Consider the following 16373-nt stretch of genomic DNA (forward strand, 5'->3'; position numbering starts at 1 on the left):
CGGTCAGAGTGGGGATATCCTGCCAGCTGACCCGTCCATCCCGCGCCCACCTCTGGAGTCCAGCTGCGGCTTTGGCACTCTGACCTGCTGAAAAGCTCTGCTCTGGTTTGCCTCAGCTGCAGCTGGACTAAATCTGACCATCAGTACGTCTTTGGTCTCCCCGTGTTTGTTGTCCGCTGACCACAGATCACAGAGTGATTCAGAGTCGGTGATGACAGAGTCGTTCACGGAGTGCTGATGGATGGACCGCAGTGTGGTCATGTGGGGCCATTCATGGTTCCTGCTCTGAATACCGACCCACTTCTTACGAGGATCAGCAGTCTATTGCATAGTCAATTCATCTGTCAGGGTTTTTTTCTCTCTCAATTAATTGATTAGTTGTTGTTTGATCGATAAAATGTGAGAAAATAGTGAAAAAATGTTGATCATTGTTTCCCACTGCCAGAGATTATGTCCTGAAATGCCTTGTTCTGTCCACATGCCAAAGATATTTACTTTACCGTCACTGAAAAGTTAGTGAAGCAGAAAATATAATACTTAAACTTGAAATGTTGTCCTGAAAAATGGTACAAACCAACTAACGGATTACCAAAATAGTTGTTTTCTTACAAAAAATGAACTATTTGACTATCTGAATTATTTGATAATGTGCTAAATACTGTTTTGACTGTAATTAAACATCATTTTTTTAGGATATGCTAACTACTAATGCTAACTGCTTTGTTTTCTGTATCACTATAGTGTAGTTATTACAAAGTAATTGTACACAGAGTTGAGTGTAAGCTCACAGCAAATGGTTAATTTCCTGTTGGCATTAGTGTCAACATACTGTACGGTATAAGCTCATGTTTCAGCCCTGCCATTTATTTCCAGTGTAAGTACCTCATAGACCTTTGATCATTCTCCCAGTTTCCCAGATTACCTGGGGATTAGTGTAACATTTCCTAAAAGTGGATTAGCAACATTGACGTTTTTTTTAATTATGACCTGGAATTGAATTGTAATGTTTGTGTGTGTGTGTATGTGTGTGTGTGAGAGAGAGAGAGAGAGAGAGAGAGAGAGAGAGAGACAGAGAGAGAGAGAGAGAAATGAACTAATAAATAAATAATAAATAAATAATAAATTAAGATTAGTAAGATTTGGGGAAGGTTTTGCCAATGCAGAGTGCTACAGTCATGTCAGTAAATGGTATGAGACGAGAGAGGGAGAGTGTGTGTTAGGCTTGTTTTCCTCATGTAAGATTCCGATGCAAAGTTCCTCAAACAAATTCAAGATTTCAGGAAACAATCTGTATCTGATCAGTCATGCATAATGGAAAGAACGTAATAAGAACATAATATATGATGAATAATACATATCTGACCAGACGCTGGCGTGAGTGTGGCCTGTGTGTGGCGTGTGGCTCTTGCCGTGGCATGTGCTGGATGTGTACCATGAGGCTGTGTGTGTGTGTGTGTGTGTGTGGCGTGTGGCTCTTGGTGTTCCGTGTGCTGGATGTGGACCATGAGACTGTGTGTGTATGTGGTGTGTGTGCTGGATGTGTACCATGAGACTGTGTGTGTATGTGGTGTGTGTGCTGGATGTGTACCATGAGACTGTGTGTGTATGTGGCGTGTGTGGTGGATGTGTACCATGAGACTGCGTGTGTATGTGGCGTGTGGCTCTTGGTGTGTACGTTACGTGTGCTGGATGTGTACAGTCTGTACAGTACCATGAGACTGGACAGTAAAGAGAGGGAGGCAAAGCAGCTGATGCGCATCATATGACCTGCACTGAAAGACAGCAGTGATGACTACTGTACTGCATGTCATTAATACACACACACACACACACACACACACACACACAGAGCCTGCCTCTACTCTCCAAAGCACGAGGGCATCACCTGTGGCTCAATGTGTGTTTACCGTGTAATTGGTCATTTGTTATTTATTTATTTAAAGACAGGGACAGGACATATTGATAAACATTGAAAATATAGCCAGTGGCTAATATCCATCTTTAGTCCCTTGGGCAGGTAGATGATTCCTATTAAATCAGTATAACTTAAGTATGTTAAACAACATTAACAATGGCAAACAACGAGCACACAATCAGTGTACAAATCACACAGAGTTGACAGCAGTGTTCAGTTGATGGCAGTTTTGAAAAGTGTGTGTTTTCTTCATGGTCTCCAGTGTTTAGTTAGTTTAGTTATACAATCCTAAAGTCATTGTGGAGGAAACATGGTTCCATCTGTATGACTGAAGTGATTAAGAAGCTACTTTATTGTAGATGTAGCCTGATGCAGTGTACTGTTAGACCCAATACGAAGTATTTAAACGGTCTAGTAGTTGTGTGTGATTTATTAGCATTAACTTTTGTCTCTTTTTAGCCTTTTTAAAAAGTCAGCCAGGCTGATGTGACAACCCTGTGTTGATCTACTGTGATATGCCTTCTTCCTCGTCCCCTGATCCACCACATTAAACACCATTAAGCGTTGACCCTTGACCTCTCATGACCTGTAATGATCTACTGTGATATGCCTTCTTCCTCGTCCCCTGACCCACCACATTAAACACCATGAAGCGTTGACCCTTGACCTCTCATGACCTCTACTGACCTCTCATGACCTCAGCAGGCTACCTGTCCAGCACGCAGAGGAACTACTCTGAGCTGGCGTGCGACGGAGAGCTGTTGACCGTGCGCTGCCCACCGCGCTCCTCCATCAGCGTCCAGTCGGCCTTCTACGGCCGCCGCGCCTCCATCCCCCTCCAGTGTGTCCATAGCAACCACCCCCCCGCCCACGCCCACTCGGGACTGGTCAGAGAGGACGTCTACTGCGCCGTGCAGAACGCCCTGCAGGTAACGTCCAGCCCTGACCATATGGGATATGCTGTACTGTACATCATATGGAATACATGTATACTGTACATCATATGGAATATGCATCATATGGAAATAATGTGGTACTGTAGCTCTACATGGTCTTAACAAAATAGTGTGCAATATGCAAAGACATGACACACTGAAGCCTCTTTTCACTATATGTGTTATATGAACTCTTGAACCGATTTTACATTATCATGGTTAATGTAGCAGGACATGGTGTTGTACAAAACTAGTACAGAGATGTGGCATTTTTTATTCGTATAACATTCAATTTGGCACTGCACACTCTCGTGCCATTAGGATGACACCCACCAAATTTCAGAGCAGTCGGATGAGTGGTCCGAGAGTTATGCATGGAACAGACAGAGTGACACACAGACAGACGTTCCTTGCATTAATAGATATACAGTAGATGTTACAAAGACATGAAAATGTCCTGCATCTGCAGCTGGATCTAGTTCTCAATCCGTGTTGCATGAACTGATATAACATGCCTCCACATATTTCACAAATAGTGTGTTGCGTGGGTTTATTTGAATAAGAAAAATAAAAAAATAAAGTATGAATAAACAGTGTTATAGCATCACAGTAAGGCATGAAGATAGCGCTTGGAAATGCAACATGTCCAAATGTAAAGATGTCTGAGTTGTCTGGATATGTGGGAGTGCCTGCCTGGCCTGTGCCCCTCTCTCATTAGAATGAGAGAGAGAGAGAGAGAGCAGATTTAAATGCTGTCTATGGCCATGCAAATAGCTGCATTCCTTGGGGCTGTTTTCTGCATGTCGTCTGAATGGCAAATAGGTGGGAGAGGGTGGTGGGTGGCCGGGGACTGTATGTCATTAAAAATGGACAATGTTGTTTTTTAATGTTGATTCTGTCTTTAAATAAATAATGGCAGCTTGTGATTTTGATTCAAATATGGGAGAGGAGTGAGGAGAATCATGTGCTGAAGAGTTGTAACAATATTATTCCTATTTCCTCGTCTCCTTTCATCTTCTGCCTTACCATTATTCACCCTCTTATTCACTCCTTCTCCTCTCTCTCTCTCCCTCCTTCCCTCCCTCCCTCCCTCCCTCCCTCCCCTCCACTCTGTCCATCTCTCAGAAGGTTCTGGATGAATGCCAGGACAGGAGGAGTTGTCATCTGGTAGTTGGCGGCCGTGTCTTTGGGACGGACCCTTGCCCCACCCACAGCAAATACCTTATCGTGTGGTACAAGTGCAGGCCCAGTAAGATCACTCACATACATAGATATGTCTATGCTCACATACAGTACCTTATTGTGTGGTACCAGTAAGAACACTCACAGACCTTATTGTGTGGTACCAGTAAGAACACTCACATACCTTATTGTGTGGTACCAGTAAGAACACTCACAGACCTTATTGTGTGGAACCAGTAAGAACACTCACATACCTTATTGTGTGGTACCAGTAAGAACACTCACAGACCTTATTGTGTGGAACCAGTAAGAACACTCACATACCTTATTGTGTGGTATCAGTAAGAACACTCACACACCTTATTGTGTGGTACAAATGCAGGCCCAGTAAGAACACTCACATACATAGATATGTCTATGCTCACATACCTTATTGTGTGGTACTAAGATCACTCACATACCTTATTGTGTGGTACCAGTAAGATCACTCACATACCTTATTGTGTGTACTAGTAAGAACACTCCACAGACCTTATTGTGTGGTACCAGTAAGAACACTCACATACCTTATTGTGTGTACTAGTAAGAACACTCACATACCTTATTGTGTGGTACCAGTAAGAACACTCACATACCTTATTGTGTGGTACCAGTAAGAACACTCACAGACCTTATTGTGTGGTACCAGTAAGATCACTCACATACCTTATTGTGTGGTACCAGTTAGAACACTCCACAGACCTTATTGTGTGGTACCAGTAAGAACACTCACATACCTTATTGTGTGTACTAGTAAGAACACTCACATACCTTATTGTGTGTACCAGTAAGAACACTCACATACCTTATTGTGTGTACTAGTAAGAACACTCACATACATTATTGTGTGGAACCAGTAAGAACACTCACATACCTTATTGTGTGGTACCAGTAAGAACACTCACATACCTTATTGTGTGTACTAGTAAGAACACTCACATACCTTATTGTGTGTACCAGTAAGAACACTCACATACCTTATTGTGTGTACTAGTAAGAACACTCACATACATTATTGTGTGGTACCAGATCACTCACATACCTTATTGTGTGGTACCAGTAAGAACACTCACAGACCTTATTGTGTGGTACCAGTAAGATCACTCAAGTCTCCTGCCTGCCTCTCTTCTCCTTCAATACCCTCTTACATCTCCTAATTTAATATCAATCTGTGGATATACCCCTGCCTTCCTATTTGCTCTCTCTTTCTCTCTCTCTCTCTCTCTCTCTCTCTCTCTCTCTCTCTCTCTCTCTCTCTCTCTCTCTCTCTCTTTCCCTCTCTCTCTCTCAGTATTTCTCCCCATGCTCCATGATCTGCTGTGTATTTATTGTCTGTAGTGCATAATGACATTTCCGAACACTTGGTCTGTAATTGTTATGTTCACATCTCTACTTATTCTCAAATGATTGAGGGTGAGCAGGGCAGAGCACATGCCATGTGACGCGTCCTCAAAGGCAAAGCCATTGTGTTTTATCTTTTCTTTCTGAATGTGTGGGTGTGTAGAGGCAGAATACTAGAAATGGGACCCAGATGCTCCCCCTAACTGCCCTCTCCTCTCAGAAGGACCTCTAACTGCCCCCTGTAACTGCCCTCTCCTCTCAGGAGTACCTCCCCTAACTGCCCCCTCTAACTGCCCCCTTCTCTCAGAAGGAACTCTAACTACCCTCTCCTCTCAGAAGGAACTCTAACTGCCCCCTCTAACTACCCTCTCCTCTCAGGAGGACCTCTAACTGCCCCACATTCCTGCCCCGGTCCCTCTACAGGGGTAACGTCCGGGGTCTTGTCCTGTGCGCTCGGCTGCTAGGCTGCTACTGCTACTGCTGCTGTGTGCCATGTGCAGAGGCTTAATGTACCTTGGGGGTGCACATCTTTTTAATGAGCTGTTGACATAATCAGCTAGATGTTGATGTTTTAATTATGTGTAGGGGCTGAATGCTATTGTGCATTATTGCATGTTGCGTGTGTGTGTGTGTGTGTGTGTGTGTGTGTGTGGAGTGTCTTTTCATGTCTGTGTGTTATTGTGCATTATTGCATGTGTGTGTGTGGAGTGTCTTTTCGTGTCTGTGTGTAATTTATGTCTCTTTATATAATCATGATGGTTTAATTATTTTGTGTCTGTGTGTTCTTGTTCTTTATTATTCTGGCTTTCTGTGTGTGTGTGTGTGTGTGTGCAGATGACTACCGTACTAAAGTGGTGTGTGAAGGGGACAGGATGAGGCTGAGCTGCAGGCGTGGAACACTGATCGCCGTCTCGTCCGCTGCGTTCCAGGGGTTGCCGCGGGCAACACACGAGTGCCACACTCAAACGCCGCCGTCCCCTCGTGGCCACCTCCACGCCGGAGGTAAGAACCCGAACTGACCTTCGACCCCTGAACTCTCACCCCTCATTGACCCCACCTCCCCCCATCCTATCACAGAGCTACCAAAACTCACCTCTTGTGCGCCTTAAAGGTGCTTCCTATGCGCCAGTAAAGATTATTGCGCCAGTACTTCTTGTGTCCCTATAAAGATACTTCCTGTGTGCCAGTACAGGAACTTCCTGTGTGTTTGAAAAGGTACTTCCTGTGCGCCTGTAAAGGTACTTCCTGTGCACCTGTAAAGGTACTTCCTGTGTGCCAGTACAGGAACTTCCTGTGCGCCTGTAAAGGTACTTCCTGTGTGCCAGTAAAAGTACTTCCTGTGCGCCTGTAAAGGTACTTCCTGTGCGCCAGTAAAGGTACTTCCTGTGCGCCTGTAAAGGTACTTCCTGTGTGCCAGTAAAAGTACTTCCTGTGCTCGTGTGTGTGATGCGTTGCCCTCCACGCCACTGAAATGAGATTCAGATGTAAACGGTGGGAAGAGGAGCACGCGGTGGCCAGAACATCCTGACTCCACGGCACCATGACTGGCACCGCGCCGTGGAGCCGCCCGCATGTGAACCCAGCGACCCCGGGGCACCGCGGGTGGGTGGTGAAGCGCCGCGCAGCGCTGTGTGATGCCAGGTGGAGAGGCGTGCCAGCGCCCGCTTCTGCCTTCAGGATTTGCTCTGGCATGAGATGTCCATGCCAAGCGCTGATGCCACATAAACCCCTCAAAGACAGGCGGCTCTGGGACCTTATGAGACCTTATTATGAACCTCATACCGGCCTCCTTTTTCATTAAATCAAATGCGCTCTTGTCTGTGCGAAGCCTCGGCGTTCGCAAAGGAAATCCCATCCAGCAAATGGAAGAATTAAAAAGCGGCCAACTGTTGAATTTAGATTGTGTGTGTGTGTGTGTGAGAGAGAGAGAGAGAGAAAGAGAGAAAGAGGGCTAGAGAGTTCATGTGACTGACTGAGATTCTGTCTTTATTCATGATGTGAAGGAATGTGATTCTAGAATTCTGTCTTTTTTGTCCCTCCAGACTGCCAGTCGTTGTCCACCGCCCAGGCTGTGTCCTCCCGTTGCCATGGCAAAGGGACTTGTTCCTTCCTGGTCTCCAGCCAGGAGTTTGGAGAGGCCTGTTCCCCTGGTTACCACAACTATCTCAGCATCATCTACACCTGTGGTGAGCTCCACATTTGGGACATTTCTGCCTCTGACCACTAGGGGGTGGTCATTTCTCAGCTTCCTCTTGCAACTCCATAGATCACTTAGACTGGGTAAACCCAACCTGATATGCCGGCGATTTGGATTTCGCCCTGCAGCTCAGGCTGGAAACCTGCTCATCTATCTCTCCTGCTTCCTGTTCAAGTTTGCTGGGTCCAATCACAAACAAGCTTATCCAAAAGGCGCACCCGGATCGTTGGTCTGATTGGTTAAGGGACTATCCAAATGCGTACAGTCATTTGAACTATATGCCCATTGATCACGCCTGTTGTGTAGTTAAAATAAAGCGCAGACTCCCCAGACTAATGTTCAGTCTTAAAAGATTGAGCTTAGTATGGTGATAGCCAGACTATAGATCACTTACTTATCCATGAAATGTCTCAATGCCGAGAAGAAACAGCACAACGTGTACATAATACAGCACAGAATCAGACACATACCAATGTGCAATACCATTCTACCATTCTACCATTCTATATTCTATATTATAAGTCCTTGGCTACCTGGAGTTTTGGGCCGGGCAGCAAATGCAGTAGGAGCACATCTGGTGATGCATTAGTCAAATGCAGTAGGAGCACATCTGGTAATGCATTAGTCATGGCAGAAGTCCTGAAGTAAAGTGTTCCTGCGCTGCCCCGACCCAGTGATTCACTTCACGCTGACCCAGGGTGATCGCTCCTCATCTCAGCGACGGCAATTTGGACAGAATTTGTGGCCAGAATTTGTGGCAGCTCCACCAAGGGTATTATTCAGCAGCCTATTGCCTGGACCGCAAATACAGCTCTTTCACTCGCTGAGCACCCCCAATCACACGCTAATTACAGGCCGCTGGGCTGAGGCGGGGATCTAACTGTGGTCTGCGCACAGAAGGCTCCAGAGAAACGATGCCGCTGCGTCTGCCCTGTGACGTGTTAGAGACGCTCGTCTGCCCTGTGACGTGTTAGAGAGAGCCGCTCGTCTGTGTGGCTTGATGAACTAGCATAGAGTCTCATACAGACCTAAAGTAGCTTCACAAGTTCTGATTCTTTTATTGGTGAAAAATATCTGTGGAAATATTCATTTAAGCTCTATTGCATATTTATAGCACAAAATGTGCTGAGGTTATGATAATCAACTCGTATGCACGTGGTGAGTTATCTGCACCAACTTGCTCAAATCCAGTGGAATGATCTGAAAAGTGTCTTGAGATCCTGCTTGGTGATTAGGGTGAGACTGAAAGATAGGCCTTGCACGCCCCCTCTGCCTGTGCATGTGAGAGGGGAACATGCTATCGGGATGACATATATCAGAGTGTCACACGGCATCCACATCAAAGGCGCTCCTCCTCTGTCAGCTGAGATGTTGTAGCCGGCGGCTCCCCGTGACTGCGTGTTTCCTTGGAACGGGAGATCCAGGGCGCTCGCTTTTTTTCCCTCCGTGTGTCAGGGAGGAAGGGCTTGATGAGCGCTGCCTGTCCTCCTCAGCCTCAAAGACTCGTGTGCTTCCCCCAACCCCACCCCACCCCCACCCCACCCCACCCCCTCAGGGCCAGCAAAGTGATAGATTTACTTTTTCTCGTTAAAATCCGGTGTCGTCTGAAGTCTGAAGTTGTCTGGCCTTCGTCTGGCGTTGGGCCGTCTGCCCGAGCGTCGGAGTGTTGACAGAGATGCTGCCAGATAAGAGGAGAGGTCAAGCTTATCAGATGCTGAATGGTCTTCAGCTGACCCCTGCCACGGACAGGCTGTCTGTTTAGCGCTTTATCAGATGCCTGGGATGTGCTCGTGTGGTGTGGTGTGGCGGCTGACAGTCACATGACCACCTCGCCGTGTCCATTCTTACACCAAAAAGGACAATACAATGGATTGAACTTAGACCTCGTGGAGGACATTTGTGTGTTTGTTGTGATTGTGAAGAGCCGTATAATAAATTCAGATTTAACGTGGACGTCTCGGAGGACATTAGTGTGTTTGTTGTGATTGTGAAGAGCCATATAATAAATATGATTTAACGAGGACGTCTCGGAGGACATTTGTGTGTTTGTGGTGATTGTGAAGAGCCGTATAATAAATATGATTTAACGAGGACGTCCTGGAGGACATTAGTGTGTTTGTTGTGATTGTGAAGAGCCGTATAATAAATTCAGATTTAACGAGGACGTCGTGGAGGACATTAGTGTGTTTGTTGTGATTGTGAAGAGCCGTATGATAAATATGATTTAACGAGGACGTCGTGGAGGACATTAGTGTGTTTGTGGTCCTGTGTGGACACTCCTGTCCAGCCTCGTCTCTTCTGAACCCTCGTTGTGGAATGGCCGCCGCTGCTGTACCCAGACGGCAGGGTGCAACAGCACCATGTGAAAAGCTAGCTCCTATTTTGGGATGGTTGCCATGTGGGCTCCAGGCCTGACGTCAGGGGAGAGACAGCGCGTCCTCGTCTGGGCTGACGCGGCGCGACGTGAGGAAGTGCTCCGTGGGTAGAGGGACGGCGCCGGACCGAGCACGCCCACTCGCTCACTCATCAGTCAGCCGGGGCTGATGGGATATTTGGTCACGCGGTCTCGTCTGATTTGAGGAATCACCCGCGGGGGCTCCAGGAGAGGACGTCAGAGAGCATATCAGGCTGCGTGCATCTGCGTCCACCCCCAGAGGGGAGGCTCCTCGCGGGGGCTCCAGGAGAGGACGTCAGAGAGCATATCAGGCTGCGTGCATCTGCTCCCACCCCCAGAGGGGAGGCTTCTCGCGGGGCCCACGAGCAGGAGCAGCAGGGGAGGCCTGGGCGTCTCAGCAAGCTGCACCCTCTGCACCGCAGCTGATGCCCCCACGATGAACACGACTCTGAACCTAATAGGACTAGTGTATCATATCCATAACTTGGCCTCATAAAACTTGAAATTGTGAGGTATTGAAGTACTTACTGGTTGGGTGCTTTCTGAGCTGTCAGAAGCTGCCTGGCCTTGCAAACATTTGACTCTGACTTATTTAAAAAACAGCTACAGGCACAGCCTCAGTATTTTACCAGAGCGTTGAGCCAAGGCTGTCGGAGGAAGAGGAGACGACTAGAGTTCCTTGTGAGGCCGGACCGGTCAGATGATGGCCGGCCGGGCGGCAGGAGGGGGAGTAATTAAAGCGTTTGGACGCTCGAGTGCAGATCGCTCAGACAGCTACTGTAAGTGGCGTCTCCTCCAACAGAGCTGCCGCTCTCCACGGCATCTGGCTGTTGATGTCGCGTTTGTTTCCAAGAAAATACCCAGGGGACTGATGTGCTGTACGTGGAAATGAGTCCGTGGTGGAATGGGAGTGTGGAAGGGGGCCGCTATGAAGATGTTATGCCCGTACAGGGTGACAGCCTAATGTGTTCACATGCCGGTTTAACCGCTCACTGAACTCTACAAAGTTTTTAAGTTAACCTGACCTGGTCTCTAAACGGCAACAAAAACAGCCTGGTCCAGCGTGGACCATAAAAACATAGCAAACTGTTCCAGCCAATCACTGACAAGATGCACGTTCAGGAGAGTTTCAATTGCACGGGAAGGAGGGGGAGGGAGTAGCTAGCCAGCTATCTGTTATGTTTCACCTAGAGCACCTTTAAAACATTCTCCTTTATGTAAGCTGATTCCCATTCACTAGGATGGGGAGGGAGTAGCTAGCCAGCTATCTGTTATGTTTCGCTTAGAGCACCTTTAAAACATTCTCCTGTAGGCCTTTGTAAGATGATTCCCATTCACTAGCTTGGTGGAGTGAGACGGAGCATACTGTATATGATGTATTCGAACCAGCAGTCGTTCAGTTGCCAGTCTGACCCATTAGACCACTGTACTCAGTGTATTGTACATGAAATAGCTGAAGCAGCGCAAAATTAATACATTGTTGCCTTACTGCCGACACGATTTGGAAAATGTATCAGGTTCTTGTCAATTATTTAATGTAGGAAGTGTAGCTGTCTGGTTGTCAATGCTAATTGGTCAAAGGCTGGTCCATTGGTTTCAAAATGAACCCAAATGCTGCTCACTCATTCAGTGACTGGAAACAATCTGCAGTGGATGTAGGCCAGACCCCATTCACACAGTGGATTCTGGCCGTGTTATACCAGACTAGATAGTTATTGTCCTCGAACCTATCTCTTTCTCTCTCTCTCTCTCTCTCTCTCTCTCTCTCTCCCTCTCTCTCTCTCTCTTATAGGCCAGACCTCATTCTAGCCTCGTACCAGACTAGACAGTTCTTGTCCTCGAACCTCTCTCTTTCTCCCTCTCTTACTCTTTTACTCACTCTCTCTCTTTCTTTCTCTCCCTCTCTCTCTCACCCTCTCCTAGGCCACATTATACCAGACTAGACCGTTCTTATCCTCAAACCTCTCTCTGTCTCTCTCTCTCTCTCTCTCTCCCTCTCTCTGGCACACTCTCTCTCTCTCTCTCTCTGTTTCTCTATCACAGTGCCCCACATGTATCTAGACTCTTCTCTACCCTCCCAATTTCATTATGGAGGGCTTACGGTGAATGGCTCAAAAAATGTAATTCCCAGAGTGTATAACCGATGCCATCTGTGTGGGAAAACGAGCGTTAAACGGCTTGTGTAATTTCTTTCATGGGTGGCAGTGTTTTCTGTAGCCTTCCAGGGCATGTGGACTGAATCAGACGGATCTCCCCAGACTAGAGCCAAGCGTAGCGTAAGTCCAGCTCTGTCCCCCCGGCCCGGGCTAATGTGACTGGCCACTGGGGTGAGAGGAGTCCCAGGCGTTGGCAGATTGCTCCGTTCAAGAGCCGCTAATCTGAGCATGCACCAGTCAGGGGTGGCTTCAAGTCTGCACGGAAATAGATACGTCCATTTCAAATGTTGCCTTTTTTTTTTTAAAGTATATTTTTTGGGCTTTTGTGCCTTTAATTTTTGACAGGACAGTAGAGAGAGACAGGAAGCGAATGGGTGAGAGAGTCGGGGTGGGATCCGGAAAGGACCTCGGGGCGGGAATCGAACCCGGGTCGCCGGCGTGCCGTGCAGGTGCCCCAGCCAGTTGCGCCACGGCTGGGGCTCCTACAGAGAAGTTTGCAGGAAATGTGCGAAATACAGAGAAAATTTGCACAGAGTATCCAACCGTGTCCATGACTATCTTCCATAGGCCTAAATAACCATATCATAGCCTTATCTTCCATAGGCCTAAATAGCCATATCATAGCCTTATCTTCCATACAGTAGGTCTAAATAACCATATCATATATCTTCCATAGGCCTAAATAACCATATCATAGCCATATCTTCCATAGGCCTAAATATTAGATAACCATATCATAGCCATATATTCCATAGGCCTCAATGACCATAACCATAGCCATATCTTCCATAGGCCTACATAACCATAACCATAACCATAACCATAACCATAACCATAACCATAACCATAACCATAACCATAACCATATCTTCCATAGGCCATACAGAACCATATCATAGCCATATCTCCATAGGACACAAATGAGGCTGAACGAGTTTGAGGTGCACGGCCCTGACTATGCTAAGGTCAGGAACTCCAGTGCCAGACTCCATACATAGTGATAGAGCTCTAAGCTTTCCCCCCAGTGAATGGAGCACTTGTGTGGTACTGGAGGATGCATTCTTGCAAGGTAAACTGAATAAAAAAAAAATGAATATATACTTTTTTGATCCCGTGAGGGAAATTCAGTTCTCTGCATTTAACCCAATTTAACCGAATTAGTGAACACACAGCACACAGTGAACACACAACGAGGTCAATCACACAACCCAGAGCAGTGAGCTGCCTGCCCAACCAGCGGCGCTCGGGGAGCAGTGAGGGGTTAGGTGCCTTGCTCAAGGGCACTTCAGCCGTGGTGGACTGGTCGGGGATCGAACCGGCAACCCTCCGGTTACAAGCCCGATGCGCTAACCAGTACACCACGGCTGCCCGACTGAAACATCCAGTCCAATACATCTCATTTAAAGCAGCTTTGAAAGCAAAACTCAATAGTGCTTCATATACAGCACTGTAGTATCGTCATTGCCTTGTAATAACACCAGTAGTTATCACTGAATTGCATTAATGGAATCACAGGGTAGAAAAGTATTGTTAAGCTCTTGATGACAGATGACAGACATCTCCTAATTGCAAAGACTTTGTCTAGCTCACTTTTTCAGTGTGCGAACCACCCCAGCCTTGTAATTGAATCACAGACATGGTGATATCTTATTGGTTACCAACGCCACTCTCCCTCGTGCTGTATTGATTGATTCCCAATCAGTGTGTGTGGAATGTGAGTCCATTGTACTGCATAGTGCAGTAATACAGGGGGCACTGGGCACTGGGCACTGGGCACTGGGCACGGGGAGGTGAGCGGAGGCAGAGGGGTTCAGACTTGAGAAAGTGAGGAGTGAAAGTTGCTCTAGTCCCCTCAGGTGCTGTGTGTGTGTGTGTGTGTGTGTGTGTGTGTGTGTGTGTGTGTGTGTGTGTGTGTCGGGGGCTGCTTTGTTGACAGTGGCCAGACCCACAGCAGGGAGAGCACAGACACACAACAGCTGACTGAGCTCGTGCTGTGGGATTCTGCCTCCTCAGCACATCCAGATAGCTACTCTCCCACACACACACACACACACACACAGGATGGAATGACATAAACACACACACACAGACACACACACACACACACACACGGATGGAACGACATAAACACTCTCACACACACGGATGGAATGAATGACATAAACACTCACACACACACACACACAGTAAACAAGCAGTATATAGACATACCCAGACAGGCAAACACATATACTAACAGTCATGCATTTTCACATCTGTGTCTGTAGTGATATAATCAGTTCTTTTATTGAATATGTTGTAGTGCCTATGAGGCTCATTCATGAGACAGTAAGAGCAGAAATAGTTGATAGGATGTCCACATCAGTCCAAGTCTGCCTGCAGTCTGGTCAATAGGCATTAGAGACCATCAAAGGTCCAGGATTAGCTCTGGGGCTGACCACACAGCCCTGCATGGCCCCAGCAGGACTCATCTGGAGAGATATTAACCCAGTGAGCATCTTCAGTGTGATTAACCCAGTGAGCATCTTCAGTGAGTGGACGCCCTGTGATCTGCACCTCTTGAGTGTGAGTGCGGCCATATTAACCCAGTGAGCATCTTCAGTGTGATCTGCACCTCTTGAGTGTGAGTGCGGCCATATTAACCCAGTGAGCATCTTCAGTGAGCACCCTGTGATCTGCACCTCTTGAGTGTGAGTGCGGCCATATTAACCCAGTGAGCATCTTCAGTGTGATCTGCACCTCTTGAGTGTGAGTGCGGCCACATTAACCCAGTGAGCATCTTCAGTGTGATCTGCACCTCTTGAGTGTGAGTGCGGCCATATTAACCCATTCAGCATCTCCAGTCGGTGCCCTGTGATCTGCACCTCTTGAGTGTGAGTGCGGCCATATTAACCCAGTGAGCATCTTCAGTGTGATCTGCACCTCTTGAGTGTGAGTGCGGCCATATTAACCCATTCAGCATCTCCAGTCGGTGCCCTGTGATCTGCACCTCTTGAGTGTGAGTGCGGCCATATTAACCCAGTGAGCATCTTCAGTGTGATCTGCACCTCTTGAGTGTGAGTGCGGCCATATTAACCCATTCAGCATCTCCAGTCGGTGCCCTGTGATCTGCACCTCTTGAGTGTGAGTGCGGCCATATTAACCCAGTGAGCATCTTCAGTGTGATCTGCACCTCTTGAGTGTGAGTGCGGCCATATTAACCCATTCAGCATCTCCAGTCGGTGCCCTGTGATCTGCACCTCTTGAGTGTGAGTGCGGCCATATTAACCCAGTGAGCATCTTCAGTGTGATCTGCACCTCTTGAGTGTGAGTGCGGCCATATTAACCCAGTGAGCATCTTCAGTGTGATCTGCACCTCTTGAGTGTGAGTGCGGCCATATTAATCCAGTGAGCATCTCCAGCGGGCGCTCTGTGATCTGCACCTCTTGAGTGGGAGTGATATTAACCCATTCAGCATCTTCAGTGTGATCTGCACCTCTTTAGTGGGAGTGATATTAACCCAGTGAGCATCTTCATTGGGCGCCCTGTGATCTGCACCTCTTGAGTGTGAGTGGGAGTGCGGCCGCATGCTGTATTCTGTGCCCCTGCTCAACAGCCTGCTCATTATGGGATAGCTGCGTAAGGAGGCGTTACGTAAGGCTTTGTTTGTGCACCGTCCTGCTAATCAAATCATCTCCATGAGTGAGTCGGAGTCGGAGTCGAGGCCGTAACCGGGGCCGCCGTCGCCACGGCAATCTGCTGTGTGCCACGCCACTCGCTCACTCCTTACCCTCTTCTCTACTCCTGCCTCTCTATCCCTCTCTCCTTACACTCTTCTCTACTCCTGCCTCTCTATCCCTCTCTCCTTACACTCTTCTCTACTCCTGCCTCTGTATCCCTCTCTCCTTACACTCTTCTCTACTCCTGCCTCTCTCTCCCTCGCTCCTTACACTCTTCTCCACCTCTTCTCCCCTGCCTCTCTATCCCTCTCTCCTTACACTCTTCTCTACTCCTGCCTCTGTATCGCTCTCTCCTTACACTCTTCTCTACTCCTGCCTCTCTATCCCTCTATCCCTCTCCTTACACTCTTCTCTACTCCTGCCTCTCTATCCCTCTATCCCTCTCCTTACACTCTTCTCTACTCCTGCCTCTCTATCCCTCTCTCCTTACACTCTTCTCTACCCTGCCTCTCTATCCCTCCCTCTCTCCCTCCCTCCTTACACTCTTCTCCACC

The 16373-nt window shown here is 47.5% G+C and overlaps 1 protein-coding gene across 1 annotated transcript in view; it reads left to right on the forward strand.

The window, feature by feature from the left end:
- Positions 1-7586: 7586 nt before the first annotated feature.
- eva1a (eva-1 homolog A (C. elegans)) overlaps positions 7587-16373 on the forward strand; it is a 37313-nt gene continuing 28526 nt past the window's right edge. The window contains exon 1 of the mRNA XM_062522413.1: positions 7587-7598. The gene's annotated coding sequence lies outside the window, so the exon portion shown is untranslated. The remainder of the gene's footprint in view (positions 7599-16373) is intronic.

The sequence above is a fragment of the Sardina pilchardus genome, chromosome 20, assembly GCF_963854185.1.
Source record: "Sardina pilchardus chromosome 20, fSarPil1.1, whole genome shotgun sequence".
Classification (NCBI taxonomy): domain Eukaryota; kingdom Metazoa; phylum Chordata; class Actinopteri; order Clupeiformes; family Clupeidae; genus Sardina; species Sardina pilchardus.